This window comes from Salarias fasciatus, chromosome 22, assembly GCF_902148845.1.
Source record: "Salarias fasciatus chromosome 22, fSalaFa1.1, whole genome shotgun sequence".
Lineage (NCBI taxonomy): Eukaryota > Metazoa > Chordata > Actinopteri > Blenniiformes > Blenniidae > Salarias > Salarias fasciatus.
The window spans coordinates 28,828,125-28,840,144 of record NC_043765.1 but is presented as its reverse complement, the minus strand read 5'-3'; the positions used below and the strand labels follow the sequence as shown (position 1 = coordinate 28,840,144).

The 12,020-nt window shown below is 44.2% G+C and overlaps 1 protein-coding gene across 33 annotated transcripts in view; it reads left to right on the top strand.

The window, feature by feature from the left end:
• Positions 1–11,782, top strand: part of LOC115408983 (serine/arginine repetitive matrix protein 2-like) — a 31,653-nt gene extending 19,871 nt beyond the window's left edge. For 32 of the 33 annotated variants that reach the window (XR_003933848.1, XR_003933835.1, XR_003933851.1 and 29 more), the window contains 3 exons: positions 7,247–9,295; positions 10,375–10,530; positions 11,438–11,782. The gene's annotated coding sequence lies outside the window, so the exon portion shown is untranslated. Of the gene's footprint in view, positions 1–110; positions 250–563; positions 891–7,246; positions 9,296–10,374; positions 10,531–11,437 lie in introns of those variants that run through there. The other variant, XR_003933866.1, reaches the window with a different exon arrangement.
• The last annotated feature ends 238 nt before the right edge of the window (positions 11,783–12,020 follow it).

The following is a 12,020-nucleotide window of genomic DNA, read 5'->3' as shown; positions in this document are numbered from 1 at the left end:
TCCTTAGGAGGAAGGTGGACTTTCGAAATGAGTAGAACATGTTGGGGCTGAGTTTGAACCACACTGACGTGACTTTATTGTTCTTTGTGTGTGTGTTCTGTTTCATTCAGTGAGGACAGTTTGGTCTCCCCACCTGAACTCCCAGACTCCCTGCCATGACAGCAGCTCCAGCCACTGAGCATCAACACCAGCACCATCTTCTCCTCCTGCACAGGGACCGTCTCCTCCACCTGCTGCTCTACACCATAGGTTTCCTTCCAACTGTTTCTACATACATCTTTATAAATACACGGACATATATTTTCTAAATTGCACAGGGGGAAATCCAGTTGCTGTTCAGCAACAAACACTGATATCAAGACAAAAGCCTCAATCACAATGTGAAGGCTCATCTGAATCTCTCTGCATATTTATATATTTTTTAAGTCACACACCCGTATAAATGCAGTAATGGGAAGTGTAGAAGAGTGTGCAATTTTAAGTAGTTACACAAAACCATCACAACTACAAGATGAGGGATTGAACAGCATTTAATATCAGTTCCCATCACTCTGTTTGTTGAGGCCAGAGAACCAGGACCCTGTTCCAGCCAGACGTCTCTGCTGTCCTGCCAGAAACCCTTTCTGAGGATCTGGAGCATCAGAGGCAGAACCGGATCCAGCGAGACCAACATCTGAACTGGTCCTCAGCGAGGCTGGAGAATCCAGGGAGCAGGAGGGAAGAGAGTGACGCCATGCTGCTTTCAGTCAGGCCGTTCTGGGTTCTGACAGGACCTGCTCAACACGGAGGAGGCCGGGATCCATGAGCTCCATCAATAACACAACTGCATTTGTTTTTGTTGTGGAGTTGTAATTGATATTAACTATCAATAAAGTTTTTGTTTAACTTGGTTTACTCTCTGCTGTTGTAAACAATATGACAAAATTGTTACATGAAATATTTTGAATCATGTATGGAAACAACAGATCTACAGAAGCACAACAAATTTATTGAACGACAGGTTGAAAAAACACAGTGCAATATTGAATGAACTTAGATCAGCAATCATTATTTTCAACATACGTTTATGTTGCAGTAAAAAGCAGTTTTACATCTTTACAATCGATCAACACTGGTTTAACTGATTACAGTAACAATCTGTTCAAAACTCAGTCGTCCTTAATAGTGATTGATCAGATGAAGCATCAGAACATCCTGGACCCATTTGCTGCTTCCACATCTTTACCACTCCACCTGTGGGCTCCGGCGCTGCTGAACCAGGAACATCCCTCCACCGCTCAGCTAAGAAGCTGGAACCGTTTCATCCACCACTGCAGTTCAGATGTGGGTCCAGAGACAGGCCTGGTCCAGCCGGTCCTGATAGGACAGAACCTCTGAAAGAAACACAGTATATGCAATGAAATTACATAAAAATAAAGATGGCATTTTGACTTTTCAATAGATATTATGAGTTATCATGACTACTACTGGTACTATTAATAATACAACTAACTTCCACAAAGATCATCTATAATAATTACATTTAAAATTATAATCGCCTTAACACCTTAAAACATCACCAGGCAAGACATGACCAGTCACCCCAGTGGTTAATTTTTCTCATTTCTTTTTAAATATCAATAGTTAGAAAGCTTTGTTTGTTCCAGCCTGCTTATAGTTTCATGAGGACTTGATGTAGGGAACGGTGTTGAGAACCTGGATCCTCTAATGTCACAGCAATGGTAATCATTGAAGAGGGGCTATTAATTTAATTGTTGAATTCTTATTATAGTACATGAGCCGGAGGGCAAATCAGTACCATTTTGAGGGATTCATTTTCATAGTGATTTTCATGAAGGTGCACATCTCCAGTTTTGGAAAATGTGTGATAGCCTTCAATCCACGGTAGTTTTTAGGAGCTATCGTCACTTAAACCAAAGAAAGTCAGCTCGGCCGAGCAAGCTCACGGACCCAGCTTCCGCCTGACATTTTCAGCAATATCTATGGAATGGAAAGCGTTAGAAACTTACTTCTTTCTATTTCTGAAACTAGAGAGTTACAGATTTACAACAAGCTATCCTGCAGCCTTCTACACCCTCTGGAAGGTGTACAAAATCCCTGTAAATATTAATCAAACATTTTCAAAATCAAAAAAAGTTGATTTTCTGTTCTTATTTTCAATATACATTAAAAACCAAAGATGATAGACACTGTTTTCTTTGTTGGAATCTATGGCTTCCTAGCTTTCAAACAAGCCCATCCATGGCTTCTTACTCTTCCGGGAGGCTGTGTTACATTGCATTGAAAATTTATCATGAATTGTGAATCTTAAACAAAAGTAAGTTTCACACTTATGAGCCTACTTTTCCTATTAAACATACTTGTTTGAAATGTTGTGATTATTGACATAATTAGGACGAAAAAAATAAATATTCTGTCATTAATAATATTTGTGCAAAAATGCCAACATTATCTGTATTTTAATACATAAATGAATTGTGAATAGTTTTCCAGAAAATTGATTATTTCAATGCTGTTATTGAGAAAGGAACATGAACAATAGCATTTAATTGACTTTTTTTTTTATTTAGAAATTATGCAAACTCAACCCTTTACACAAGGAATACCAAAAAAATTAGAGAACATGCATAGGTTTAGATCACTGTAATCTATGCTTTGTGGTAGGTCACATCATACATTACTCACATCTAGTAGGAATCACTGTCGATTTCTTCTTCATCCCTGTTCTCGTCATCAACATCATCACTGTCTGAAGCACATGCTTGTTTTTCACAGTCTGGCTGCCTGCACATGTCTGTGCATTTCAGTCTATTTGCTTCCCTGTTGCTTCCCAGACTTTCTGTCCCCAGACTCTTCCTCCAGCTCCTCTGGGAGGATCCCAAGGCGTTCCCAGGCCAGCCCAGAGACATAGTCTCTCCAGCGTGTCCTGGGTCTTCCCCGGGGTCTCCTCCCAGTGGGACATGCCTGGAATACCTCCCCAGGGAGGCGTCCAGGAGGCATCCTGAACAGATGCCCGAGCCACCTCAGCTGGCCCCTCTCGATGTGGAGGAGAAGCGGCTCTACTCCGAGCTCCTCCCTGGTGACTGAGCTCCTCACCCTGTCTCTAAGGGAGTGCCCAGCCACCCTACTGAGGAAGCTCATTTCAGCCGCTTGTATCCGGGATCTTGTCCTTTCGGTCATGACCATAGATGAGGGTGGGAACGTAGATTGACCGGTAAATCGAGAGCTTCTCCTTTTGGCTCAGCTCCCTCTTCACCACAATGGACCGATACGACTGCATCACTGCAGCCGCTGCACCGATCCGCCTGTCAATCTCACGCTCCATCCTCCTCTCATGAACAAGACCCAAAGATACTTAAACTCCTCCACTTGGGCCAGAGTCTCTCCACCGACCTGGAGAGGACAGACCACCTTGTTCCGGTTGAGGACCATGGCCTCGGATCTGGAGGTGTTGATCCTCATCCCTGTCCCTTCACACTCGGCTGCGAACCGCCCCAGTGCTTGCTGTTGGTCCGGGTTCGATGAAGCCAACAGGACAACATCATCTGCAAAAACCAGAGATGAAATCCTGTGGTTCCCGAACCGGACACCCTCCGGCCCCTGTATGCACCAAGAAATTCTGTCCATAAAAATGATAAACAGAACCGGTGACAAAGGGCAGCCCTGCCGGAGTCCAACATGCACCGGGAACAGGTCCGACTTACTGCCGGCAATGCGGACCAGACTCCTACTCCAGTCATACAGAGACCGGACAGCCCTTAACAAGGGGCCCCGGACTCTGTATTCCCGGAGCACCCCCCACAAGACACCACGAGGGACACGGTCAAACACCAACTCCCGCGAGCCCTCGAGCCCCTATGGAGGGTATAGAGCTGGTCCAGTGTTCCTAGACCAGGACGAAAACCACATTGTTCCTCCTGAATCCGAGGTTCAATTATCAGTCGAATCCTCCTCTCCAGTACCCTGGAATAGACTTTCCAAGGGAGGCTGAGGAGTGTGATCCCCCTATAGTTGGAGCACACCCTCCGGTCCCCCTTTTTAAACAGGGGGACCACCACCCCGGTCTGCCAGTCCAGAGGTTCTGTCCCCGACTGCCACGCGATGGTGCAGAGATGTGTCAACCAAGACAGTCCCTGCACATCCAGAGACTTGAGGTACTCAAGGCGAATCTCATCCACCTCCAGTGCCTTGCCACCGAGGAGCTTACCAACCATCTCAGTGACTTCAGCTTGGGTGATGGACGAGTCCACCTCTGAGACCTCAGTCCACCTCTGAGACCTCAGCCTCTGCTTCTTCCATGGAAAACGTGGCGATGGGATTGAGGAGGTCCTCGAAGTATTCCTTCTACCGTCCAACAATATCCTCAGTTGAGGTCAGCAGCTCCTCCTCCACTGTAAACAGTGTTAGTGGAGACCTGCTTTCCCCTCCAGACGCGCCGGACGGTTTGCCAGAATTTCTTCGAGGCCAACCGATAGTCCTCCTCCATGGCCTCCCCGAACTCCTCCCAGACCCGAGTTTTTGCCTCCACAACCACTTGGGCTGCAGTTCGCTTGGCCTGCCGGTTCCTGTCAGCTGCTTCTGGAGTCCCATGAGCCAACAAGGCTCGATAGGACTCCTTCTTCAGCTTGACGGCAGCCCTTACTTCCGGGGTCCACCACCGGGTTCGGGGGTTGCCGCCACGACAGGCACCAGAGACCTTACGACCACAGCTCCGGGCAGCTGCTTCGGCAATGGAGGTGGAGATCATGGTCCACTCGGACTCAATGTCTCCAACCTCCCTCGGGACATGAGAGAAGCTCTCCCGGAGGTGGGAGTTGAAAACCCTGCTGACAGAGGGTTCTGCCAGACGTTCCCAGCAGACCCTCACAATACGTTTGGGTCTGGCAAGTCTGTCTCCTCCTCCTCCAAGTGTTTCCTCCTCCGCCAGAGAATCCAACTCACCACCAGGTGGAGATTGGTCCACAGCTCCGGATCCGGATGTCCAAGACATGCGGCCGGAAGTCAGGTGACACGACAACAAAGTCGATCATCGACCTCCGACCTAGACTGTCCTGGTGCCAAGTGCACTTTATGGACACCCCTGTACTCGAACATGGTGTTCGTTATGGACAAACTGTGGCTAGCACAGAAGTCCAATAACAGAACACCACTCGGGTTCAGATCAGAGAGGCCGTGCATCCCAATCACCTCCTTCCAGGTCTCACTGTCGCTGCCCACGTGAGCGTTGAAGTCCCCCAGTAGAACAATGGAGTCCCCAGTCGGAGCACTGTCCAGCACCCCTCCCAGGGACTCCAAGAAGGCCGGGTACTCTGAACTGCTGTTCAGCCTGTAAGCTGAGACAACAGTGAGGCACCTGTCCCCGACCCGAAGGCGCAGGGGCTGAGGGGGGAACATTGGTATGACAGCATATAACTAAACAGAGACAGAAAGACAATAAGAGGAATAGCCCTGAAAGTAATTTAGATATAATTAAAGGAAACCAATATGACACGACATGTGTGTGTGTGTATATATATATATATATATATATATATATATATATATATATATATATATATATGTATGTATATATATAAGAAAAATAAATCGGATGTTCTTGTCCCTTTACTTGCATTTGACATGAGGGTTCGATTCACAATTTATGACAAAAATTTAACGCAATGTTACATGTCCTCCAGGTGGAGTAGAAACCCCTGGGTGGGCTTGTTTGAAAGCTAGAAAGCTATAGATTCCAACAAAGAAAACAATAAGTGTCTATCATCTTTGGTTTCTAATGTATATAGAAAATCAAAAAGGAAAATCAGCTTTTTGTGATTTTGAAAATTTTTTTAACGATATTTACCAGGATTTTGTACAGCTTCCAGAAGGCGTAGAAGGCTGCAGGATAGCTTGTTGTAAAGCTGTAACTGTCTAGTTTTTGAAATAGAAAGAAGTAAGTTTCTAACACTTTTCGTTCCATAGATATTGCTAAAAATGTCAGGCGGAAGCTGGGTCCGTGAGTTTGCTCGGCTGAGCTGACTTTCTTTGGTTTAAGTGATGATAGCTCCTAAAAACTACCGTGGATTGAAGGCTATCACACATTTTCCAACACTACAGATGTGCACCTTCATGAAAATCACTATGAAAATTAATCCCTCAAAATGGTACCGACACACCCTTTTTGGGGCCTTGGCTCATGGACTATTACTTTTCCTGGGTTTGTTCAGTGCACTAAATGCATGTTCAACCGTGCATCTGAAATGTCATCTTAACGCTAGCATTTAAAAGACTCCTCTGAGCTGCTGACAACAGACAGAACAGAAATGCTCTTTAATTGCTGAAGCTACTGCTAATTGCTAATAAGCTAATGCTAATCACTGAGTGTACGGCTTGAAGGACTCTTTGCACATCACGACCTGATGTTAGAATATTGCAAATAATTTAAAGCACAAACTTCTCTTAATAACTGCAGTTACATTAGTAACTCACCTGGAGCTGTCATGTCCTCACGGCTCTTCACATCTCATTTTGGGCTTGCTTCAGCTGCAGGGCCTCCAGACTATTCCCTACTTATCTTACACATTATTTCTTGCTGTTTGTAACATTTTATGACTCTCTCCTTACAATGAAAAAACGGAAGAAAAAAATACAGCAAAAAGAAACATGACGGCCTCTGTGTCCTGCATTCAACGTGTTTACATCCACTGAGGGGCGGAGTGTTCACCGTCTGATTTCCCCGCCCACTGACGGGTTTCCAGGGAGACAAACGGGGCCGGTGGAAACACAACCAGACCGAGTAGAGTCGAGTAGAGTGGGGCGGAGTCGAGCGGAGTAGAGTAGGGGAGGTGGAAACGCGCCATAAGGAATTGCGCTAAATGGGCCAATTTGCCAAAATGTTGAAGTATCCCTTTAACTATCAACTGATAGTTTAATTGATAGTTGATTGGTTTAAATTTAGCAAACCTAAAGTCTTCAAAAGGATTGTTCTGCAGGTAGACAGCTTAGAAACAAAAAGCTGCTTCACCCTGTTGGGAATGTATTAAGCAATGAGCATACTCTTCACTTGGTGCAGGATAAACACATGTACTGTTGCATCCTGAGTCGTAACAGTAGTGTACAATTTTATGTGAATTATCTCTTATTTAAATAAAAGCTGGTAAATGTACCTGATTTTATCACATACAGCTAAAAGAGAGAAAGTTTATGTAATGAAAGTGCAGTCCATGTACACAGTGCAATAAACTTTGCATTTTTTTTTTTCCTCAAGGCTGCTGCATATGAGGAAAAATCCCCCGATGAGTCTGATAACACAGACTACAATGATGCAGACTATGTTCCAGACACTGAAGGAAGTTACTCTGAACCTGATGAGGACACAGAACTCCATCTAGTTGCAAAAAACCCTCTGCTATCTCTGCGAGATCCCCTTTTATCTTCAGCAACCCAAGCTATTGATTCTGGAATTCCTGTGAAAAACCCAACCAGTGACAACCCAAAGCAACAAAACTCCGACACTCCAAGGAAGAGAAAGAGCTCATCTCCTCATTTGGAGAAGAGCAAATCGAGCACTCCAAAGAAAAGCAGAGTCCAACATCTTTCTGACTCAATCAAAGTATGCCCTCCCTCAAAGTCTGGAAGTCGTCGAGTGTATAACAAAAGAAACTACTGTCTCTATTGCCTCAAGCCTTCTTCAAAAATTGCACGACACCTGGAAGCTGTGCACGGAAATGTAGAAGAGGTTGCCAGAGCAGTTCTGTATCCAAAGAACTCAAAAGAGAGACGCAACGCATTAAATATTCTGAGACGGCGAGGCAACTTTGCCTATAATGCTCAAGTTGTAAGTGAAGGGGCAGGAGAGCTCCAGGCCTGCTACAGACCTCGAAAAGACACATCTGCTGTTGAATTTATTCATTGTTTTCATTGTCAAGGACTCTATGCCAAGAAGACTTTGTGGAAGCACATGAAAATCTGTCCAGCACGAGAAGAAACCGATGATGAATCCACGACTGGGAAGCAGCGAGTTCGATCCAAATGTGCGCTTAAAACTGCTGTTGTTCAAGAAATTAGTGAGGGCTTGAAGAGTGTGATTTCCTGCATGAGCTACGATGAGGTCACTCGGACCATCCAAAATGACAAACTTCTCTTGCAGTTTGGACAACACCTCTTTGACCTAAATGGGTCAAGAAAGAACAGACATGACTTGATAAGACAAAGACTTCGAGAACTTGGGCGACTATTAGTAGTTGCTCAGAAGAAAACTCCGATACGGAAAGCAGAGGAACTCATCTATCCATCCAACTTCTACAGTGTGATATCTGCAGTGAAAGAGTTGGCTGGGTACAACACAGACAACAACACATTTCGCACACCTTCCTTGGCGCTAAAAGTTGGCCACAGTCTGGGTGTACTTTGTGAGCTGGTAGAGACTGATAATCTGTCCACAGTTGACAGGGACAACAGCCTGGTGGCATATGCTCGTGAATTCAAGACCATTAAAAATTTCAAGTGGAAGGCACTGATAACCAGAGGCGCAACAACCACTATGAAAGAGCTGAAATGGAATGCACCACAAATTTTACCTTTCACTGAAGATGTCCTATGTTTGGACTCACACATGGAGAAGGTTAAAGACGATGCTGAAAGAAAGCTGAAAGTTTCTCCCTCTGCATACAGCTATGCAACACTTGCCAAAGTGACGCTGGCACAGGTGATCATTTTCAACAGAAGAAGAGAAGGAGAGGTGTCAAGAATGGAGCTGGCCACTTTCATGGCAAGGAAGAAGTCAGAACTCAACAAGGACATGGAAGCCTGTCTCACACCTCTTGAGAAGAAGATGTGCGATTTCTTTACCAGAGTAGAAATCAGGGGAAAACGAGGAAGAGGAGTCCCTGTGCTGCTAAAACCATCAATGCTCTCAGCTATGGAGCTCCTTGCTGAAACTCGTGAGATGTGTGGAGTCCTCAAAGAGAACGTTTATATGTTCGCTCGACCAGGTGCCTTGTCTGCGTACAGAGGGGAGAATGCATCCAGAAGTTTGCAAGGGAAAGTGGTGCAAAAAATCCAGAGGCTTTAACATCAACAAGGCTGCGAAAGCACATCGCTACAATGTCTCAAGTACTCAATCTTCAAGAAAATGAGTCGGACCAACTTGCAGACTTTCTGGGTCACGATATTCGTGTGCACAGACAGTATTACCGCCTGCCACAGGGAACACTACAGCTTGCCAAAATGAGCAAAGTGCTTTTGGCAGTGGAGAAGGGGACCCTCTCCCAGTATAAAGGCCAAGCTCTTGACAACATTGAGATTGACCCTGAAGGTATGGATGTGTGCATATCAGTATAATTAAGGTTAGATGTACACCATGGCTATTATCTCATGAGAAATGCATCATCACTGCCATTTAATTGTAACATACTCTTAATACTTTATTGGTTGTTTAAAGGACCCATATTATGCTTTTTTCACTTTGTGAAGAGTTTCTTATAGTAGTATGTGTTGCCGTAGCCTCATTATGAAGTTCATATATGAAAATTGTGTGTTTCCTCCCTGTCTTGCTACACCACATTTTGTAAAAAAATGCCTGCTGAAACAGTTGAGTTTGAGTTGGGTCCGCTTATCCTGAAATAAGGGGATTTAACTCCTCCCCCTGACTGTGCCCCCACCCTGCCATTAGCTTCAACTAGCTTTAGCAACAGCATGGTAACTGTAACAATAACACACAGGAACAAACTATGAACACATCTAAGACACACAATATTGCTGACGAACCATTCTGAAATGTCCTGCTGCAGCCGTATAGGTGGAACTTGGTTAGAAGCCTGTCCTTCTGAATCAGACTCTGGGTCTAACTGGTACAGCTGAACAATGGTGTCCTGACGAGCCATAGCTTCACTGTCAACATTAGTGCGTAGTACTGCTAGTGAAAGCTGCATCCTCTTCCCGGGCGGGGCAGCGGGGGCCAGCAAGGGCCAAATGCGTTCAAGTGCATAACTGGGAGCAGGCTTAGAAGCACCCTGTTCTGAGCAGGGCTCCTCAGAGCCACTTTTTAGGCCACTGAAACTCTGAACAAAGGATGAATTTGGGGTGTACAAACTTAAATACTATGTTTTTGGACTTCTGAGACCTATATGACGTGATGAAAAATAGCATAATATGGGACCTTTAAGTATAATGATGAAGAATCGTAACAATCTGTTTCACATTGGAGTAATGCAAATGTAGACAAGTATTGTTTACATGTTTTTCCTCATAGGCAATGTGTATAATCATGTATAAAATATTACTTTGTGTAAATGTGTAACTTAAGTAATGCGCAAAGTCCATAATGAGATTTTGTCTTAAGGCTGCTATTCCAAATTTTTCTTTTTTTGTACTTTTCTTACATTGTCACTTCAGAAAAAGTTGACTGTTCAGAAGAACCAGACATATCAAGTGATGAGGATGAGCCTGCCGATGTCAGCTCAGCCACAGAGACCACAGCTGAAGATGAACGTGAGGCAGAGGTGGCATCTCCACTTCTTTCCACTTTCTCTGATGACACTCTCAATCAAGGTAAAAAAAAAAAGAAGATAGGATTAATTTTTTGTATTAAAGGAGTCATGCAAAATTCACTTTAAAAAGGTGTCTTTACAGTCATATTACTTCCCAGAGCCTCTGTATGATCCCCCAGAAGTGAAAAATTCAGTCACCTCCCTCAAATGCGCACTCCACTTCTCAGGAAATACACACTCAAACACGCGATTCTGAAATCTTACTTTGTCTACGTCATAAAGATGAACAACCACTCCCTCCCCCCGGAAGAGGATCCAGCCTTTGGGGGGGGGGGGGGGGGGTTCCCTGATAGGTGGTTATAGTAGTATGTGTTGCCGTAGCCTCATTAAGACGTTCAAATTTGAAAACTGTGTTTCCTCCCTGTCTTGCTACACATATTGTAAAAAATGCCTGCTGAAACGGTCAACTTTGAGTTGGGTCCACTTATCCTGAAATAAGTGGATTTAACTCCTCCCCCTGACTGTTCCCCCACCGTGCGTGTGTATGTGTGTGTTTGTGTGTGTGAGAGTGGGCGTGGACAGATGCGTTCAAGTGCGTACCTCGAAGCAGGCTCAGAAACTGACCGCTGAAACTCCGAACAAAGGGTGAATTTGGGGCGAACAAACTTAAATACTATGTTTTGGGCTTCTGAGACCTATATGACGTGACTGAAAAATAGCATAATATTTCCCCTTTGACATACCTCATCCACATTATATTCAGATTAGTTCAAATTCATTTCAATGTAATTTAAAATCACAAACTATGCCACCTTTTTAGGAGTGTTTAAAAATTAAAAACTAGTGTAGTAAAACCTGCTACTCATGGTTTTTCATTATTTGTCACTTCACCACTGCTGTCCTTGCACATTTGACATTGGTACTGACAGAAGAGTAACTTGACATCACCTTTTCTCTTTTCTTTATAGAGATTTCACAGACACATCTGAAAAGAGACACCTCCAAACGTAAGTGGGAAGACAGTGAGGTACGTGCTGTGGAAAGACACATGATGGGCTTCATACATACTTGCAAGGTACCACAAAAGATGGACTGTCTGCGATGTATCAGGGCAGAGCCCGATGCACTGAGAGACCGCAACTGGACTGGTGTAAAAAATTACGTCAGAAATCGAATCACTGCTATGAAGAGAAAGGCTTGTGCTAAACAATAAGAGCCAGTATATGTTGCTTTTCAGATCAGCAGATCATCGTTTTCTCTTCTGGACTAAACAGACTTGTTATCTGTTACCTGTATGTTTCTAGCCACAGAAATAAGAGCCAGTTTTTGTCAGTTTTCAGACCATTCATGAGATCGTTTTCTCTTCTGGAATAAATAGACTTATCTGTTACCTGTATGTTTCTAGCCACAGAAATATGAGACAGTTTTTGTCAGTTTTCAGACCATTCATGAGATCATCGTTTTCTCTTCTGGAATAAATACTTATCTGTTACCTGTATGTTTCTAGCCACAGAAATATGAGACAGTTTTTGTCAGTTTTCAGACCATTCA